Raw genomic sequence first — 6,382 nt, 5'->3', positions numbered from 1 at the left:
AGCTGGTGAGCTTGAACCACTGACCTTGCAGTTCAAGCGACTTTGCAGTCTGATGCATTAGCCCACAGCGCCACATCAGGACTCCATTAATTTGCCTACCAGTTGATGTCAAATGTATTCTGACTGAGAGTGACCCCATGTGTGTCAGAGTAGAACTGCACTCCATAGGCCTTTCAATGTCTGATTTTTCAGAAGTAGATTGCCAGGTCTTTCTTCTGAGGTGCACTTGGGTGAACTTGAACTTCTAGCATTTCAGTCATGAGCCAGGCATATTAACTGTTTGTACCACCCAGGGACTCCACCTATGACACTTGGTGTTGTTAAGTGCCATTGAGTCGGTTCTGATTCACAGAAAATATATAACCCCAATCAATTCTTCCTTGGCCATATGCTTAAAAAACCCTCTGGTATATACTCAGTTCTGACTCATCGTGGTCCTATACAACTGAGTAGAACAAATCCTGAGGTATCTGAGACTACTGAAGTTTTACAGAAGCAATTTTCTTCAGTAGAGGTATTACTGGTATTACAGTAAGCAGCCCAATACTTAACCCATTGAGCCACCAGAGTTCCTTTTGGCTATGTAGATTCTACATTTTTCTAAATATAGCATTCTTATTCAGGATGTTTTTTAGGGACTTTGAGGTCTTGTTGAAGATCTTCAACAAGTAACCTTTGTACCTAAGAATACTTAACTGCTTTGCCTCCTCAAACTTTCGGATCTAGGAATAAACTATTGTTGTTTAGTGCTGTCAAGTCAGCTCTGACTCATAGCAGCCCTGTGCAGGGTTTCCAAGGAGTGGTTGGTGGGTTTGAAGCATCAGCCTTGTGATCAGCACTCCAGTGCTTATCCTATAGTGTCTCACCAGGGCTGCAGGAATAAACTAGAATCCATTAAGTGGACAGCACTGTGTTACTACAGAAACCCTAACATTTCCAAGTATGCATTCATCACCTAGTAATTGTCGTCAAATCCCTCTGAATTGCTGCGTAGTTCATGCATTATTCCACAGCATAGGCGGACAGAATTGCCACTGTTGTCAAGCCTTTAGAAGCTCTTTCATTCAGGTGGAATGGTTTTGCCCTAGCTTTCCTTGTTCATCACAAAGAATCACAATTCTTTAAACTTTTTAAAATAATTTATTCATTGTTGAGAATATACATAACAAAACATCCACCAGTTCAATAGTTTCTATGTGAGCCATTCAATGACATTGTTTACTGAATTCTTCAAGTTTTGCCACCATTCTCACATAAGGAAGTGTAATTCTTCACAAAAACTTGAACCCTGCGTTAACTGTTTACACTACCCAGGGTGTCCACCCACCAGAATCTCCCCCAAGAAACTGATTCTGTATAAGCTTCCCCTGGACTCCGCTTCTGTGTCAATAGAGTGCTCTATGGGCTCTCCATAATGACACAGACAGTTTGTCTGTGTCAATAGAGTGCTCTATGGGCTCTCCATAATGACACAGACAGTTTGTCTGTGCTTTAATGCACATTAAACTGGCCTCCAGGTATTCATGTGGCATTTGGAAAACTCTTGCTAGATAAATTGACTTGGCACAGAATACAGGCCTTATACAAAGTCATGCATTGCAAAGTATCTGGAGAAGTCATTTAGTCCTCCCCTGAGGGTTTTGCCTTGCTTTTAAAAATCCACCCTGTCCTTTAAAGTCCACCTAAATCTCATCTAGGAAGTCTTTTTTTTCAAATTTCCATTCTCCTTAGAGAAAGCTATATGGTGAAGTTCAAGTATCCAAGGAGGATGCCTCTCAATCAGCTTTGAGGGTTGTGGAGCCAGGAGGCAGGTGTTGACAGGTGGGCCCTAGGGAGGATGCTGAGGTTAAGGCCAGGACAGCAAGTCCAAAGGAATTTCATTCATCAAGAGAACCAGGCGGGCTTTAGAAGATAAGCTTGCTTGCCAAAAATAAGAGAATTAAAGACACAGAAACTAAAAGTGAGGAGAAGCTTGAGGAAATGGGCCATGGGAAATAATGACCGAAGTCTGGAAATAACCTGTATCACATTTTTATTTTCATTCTTAATGAGCCTGTGGGTTTAAACCAAATTTATTTGTTTTTGTTGTTGTTAAGCGCTGCTGAGTCGGTTCTGACCCATAGTGACCTTGTGTAGGATTTCCGAGGAACAGCTGGTGAGCTTGAACCACTGACTTTGCAGTTCAAATGATTTTGCAGTCTGCTGCATTAACCCACAGTGCCACACCAGGCCTGTAACTGCAATATTGTTTATAGGCGCAAAATAAAAAAATATGAAGGACTAGTTAAATCATTATAATACATGTATGTGATGGACTAGTTTGCTACTGATTAAAAAAGATGAAGTTTGTATGTACTGACATGGAAAGACCATCAAGATATACTGGTAAGTGAAAAAAAACAAAAAACAAAACAAAACACAGAATATATATAGGCAGATAAATGTATATTTGCTTTTCTGGAAAGAGACACAAGAATATTTAACAGTGGCTTCTTCAGGGAGAGAGACCGGGAGGGAAATGTCTATTCTATTCTTTCTGAATTGTTTAACTGTCTTGTCATGTAACTATATTAATTTTGTTGTTGTTGTAATTTTTAAATATTAGCAGTGATAATCTGGGTATTAGGATTGTAAATTTTTACATTTCCTTGTTTGTACTTCTTTAACCTAAAAATATTATTTAAAAGGAAAATAAATAAAGCATCACAGTAGACAGGCATCGCTAACAGAATTATCCTCTTCCTTTCCCCACTTTTAAAGTATTTACTTCTTCTTTTGTACTTATTTTCTGTTTTCCATTGTATCATACATCTAGTAGTTTCAGAAGTTGAAATCAGGAATTTCTGATCCCAGAACCTGGGCTATAACATGTATGAACTCCAAAGGAGAGTCAATGGAATGTTTACATTCAAGTCTAACTTGGTTACAAATGGGTACCTGTTCTCACCTGACCAGGGAAATTCATTTATGGAAGATAATATTTGTAATCATAAAATATACGTGTGTTGTGTTTTCTCCAAAACTATTGTATGATATGTTTATGTGTATGTCTTCCTATTCATAGTTTATCATCTGTTTGGGACTATGTCTTCTTTTTCTTTAAAAAAGTAAATTACTAGGAACAACTCAGAAAAGAAGCATGAGAATAGTTGTACAGCTCAAAGAATATAATCAATGTTACTGAAGTGTACACGTAGAAACTGTTGAGATGGTGTATGTTTTGCTGTGTATATTCTCAACAACAACAAGTGTGCATAGTAAACACTGAAATCCATGCTGAAAAATTAAGCAAATTACCTGCATATGCGTAAGAGCGATGAGTGTCCTAAGGTACTAGTTAAATGATTACGCATAGCTTGTATCTCACAAGTGGTGCCTGGAGTACTGTGGAGAAGGATAGAATCAGTTAGTAATGTCTACTATGGGACCTTCCTGGTGTATACCTACTGACATGATATAATTAACAATCCTTTTCTTTCTCAAAGGGGTCCTGGTTTAGATAACACATCATATGATCACCCTAGCTGTGAGTGTTGGAAGAAAAGTGACAGTATTTGGGTGATGTGTTTGTCATTCTCTACTAATTGTTTTACTTCTGTAGATGTTGTAAGTATTCAAGGGATAGGGCCCGAGATTAGAGGCCGTACAGTTCAGACGAGCCATGTGGATTTCAGTAGTACAGCAGAAACGCGAGCAAAGGCAAAGGCAAGGTATATGGACTCACTAAGAATAAAACTGGAGGTACTCACTCACCCATGCCAAGAAATTTGGACAACTACCTGGCCAACTGTCTGGAAGAGATCAATACATGTGCCCATTCCAAAGAGAGGTCACCCAACAGAAGGCAGAAATCATCGGACAACATTTTTGATATCCCATGCTAGCAAAGTTTTACTAAAGGTAATACAGAAATGGCTGCAAGCATACAGAAGTTAAAGTTGGATTAAGAAGAGGACGTGGAACGAGGGATATCATTGCTGATGTCTGATGGATCTTGACTGAAAGCAGAGAATACCAGAAAGATGTTTACCTGTGCTTTATTGACTACACAAAGGCTTTTGATTGTGTGAATTATGACAAGTTATGGACAAATTGTGAAGTGTGAGTATTTCAGAACACAAGTGTGCTCATGAGGAACCCATACACAGACAAAGAGGCATTTGTTAGAACAAGGAAACACTGAATGGTTTAAAATTAGGAAAGGTGTGCACCAGGGTTGTAGTCTTTCACCATACTTATTCAATCTGTATGCTGAGCAAATAGTCTGAGAAGCTGGATTACATAAAGAAAAACATGGCACCAGGATTAGAGGAAGACTCATTAATAACCAGCAATATGCAGATGATACAACCTTGCTTGCTGAAAGTAAAGAGAACTTAAAATACTTACAGATGAAGATCAAAGACTTGATGAAAATTAACAACAACAACAAGAATAAAACTGTATGGGCACCAGGTGAATAACACTAATCACAGACAGGTGGATCCTGGGCAGAAAGCCATGAAATTTGATCTTCCCTGACACTGGGGATAGGACCCACCCCAGTATTGGCCAAGATCTGAGCCCACAGATTCTATGTTTTGGTGATTCCAGTTGAGAAGGTCTAGGAAGAAAAGTTGGAAAATGGGGTATTTATTCTCTAGGGTTTGGGTAGCTAGAGAATTTGAGGATATGGAAGCTTTTAAAACATCACTAGATATTACATGATTCAGTCATAGGACTATGTATACATAGCAAGGTTTCACTGATTATTGTACACTAAAATCATACAAGACCAAACAAGTAATGGTTCTTTGCTTTACTACCTCTTCAATGAATCACTATCGTGTGTGTGTACAAGACTTAGTTAGTCCTGTGCTTTCAAAACTTTTCACTGTTTCCTTTAGAGTTGATATAGACAAGAACATAGTAATAAAGAACTTTGAATCCAAGGGAGAGATAGATCTAAGTTTGAGTTAAAAATCTGTCACTTATTAATTGTGTGACTCTGGAAAATTGACCCAACCTTGAAGCATCAGGATGTTTCTGTGAAATGGGAAAAAATAATAGTAGCTACCACATAAGGCTGCTGTAAAGATTCAATAAGGTGGTGGATAGCCTGGTGCATGGAAGTGCTATGTGACTAATACTAAAGGCAATTGCTTCCTGTCTGTATTTACTTTGGCCAGTGTAGCATTTTATCTCTACTGGACATGCTCAGAACTGCTGGACCTCTCTAGGGGATGTGATGGGAAGATTTGTTGATGACACAGTGGCTTCCATTATGGTCTGAGGTTCCAATCGGATGAGAAGAATTCAGACACTGCCAAACAGCTGGGAAGTATCCTGGGTGCACATGTGAGGTTGGGAACTGACCGGGGGACGAGCTCTTGCAGTGATGAAGACAGTGCTGGTTTGGCTTTCTCACAGTAACAATTTACTGATGGCGCTGAAAATACATTTTTGTCTACTCCCATTGCAGATGCATTCCATCTGTTCTCTGCTCAATTGCCTTTACTCCCCACCCATAGATAGCAAAAGTATTCTCCTAGGTATAGGTTTTCTTCTCAAAAAGGAACCCACTCTTGTCAAGTCCATTCTGATTCTTAGTGCCCCTATAAGACATAGTACAACTGCCCCATAGGGTTTCCAAGGCTGTAAATCTTCACAGACCATGAACCTTTTAGTTAGTAGTCACGTGCCATCAGGCCTCCTTCTCCAGAAGGAAAACAAGTTACTTACCAAAGAGGACAGGAAACAGTCACCACTCATTCGTGTGTTCTCTGTCCTTGCTTTTCTCTCCCTCTATCTCAAAACTCTACACGATACACAGCAAAAGCATTCTATCAACTGAGCACTCTTCTCCCAGCCATTCTTCCTTGTGATGACTCATGAAAACGCTACGTCAGGAGAAGGATGAGGCGTTCTGCTCCCATAAATGTTTACAGCCTTGGAAACCCCGTGCAGCGTCACTATGAGTCGGAACCAACTCCATGGTACTTAACAACAACAACCCTCCCCTCATAGAGTCCTGGTGTGGATTATATATTTATGACCTTGGAAACTATACAGGTTTTCTATGAGTCAGAACCAACTCAATGGCGTATGATATATATATATTGTTGTTGTTGTCAAGTGCCGTCGAATCGATTCCGACCCATAGCGACCCTGTATAGGGTTTCCAAGGAGCAGCTGGTGAGCTTGAACCGCCGACCTTGCAGTTCAAACGGTTTTGCAGTCTGGCGTATTAACCCACAGCGCCACACCAGGACTCCATGATATATATCTATATATCTACATCTATATATATAAAGGAGCTCTGGTAATGTAGTGGTTACGAATCGGGCTGTGAACCACAAGGTCAGCAGTTCGAAACTACCAGCTGTTCCGCGGGAGAAAGATG

The sequence above is a fragment of the Chrysochloris asiatica genome, unplaced genomic scaffold (genome assembly GCF_000296735.1).
Source record: "Chrysochloris asiatica unplaced genomic scaffold, ChrAsi1.0 scaffold00067, whole genome shotgun sequence".
NCBI lineage: Eukaryota > Metazoa > Chordata > Mammalia > Afrosoricida > Chrysochloridae > Chrysochloris > Chrysochloris asiatica.
The sequence above is the reverse complement of the archived record's forward strand: the minus strand, read 5'-3'. Positions refer to the sequence as shown.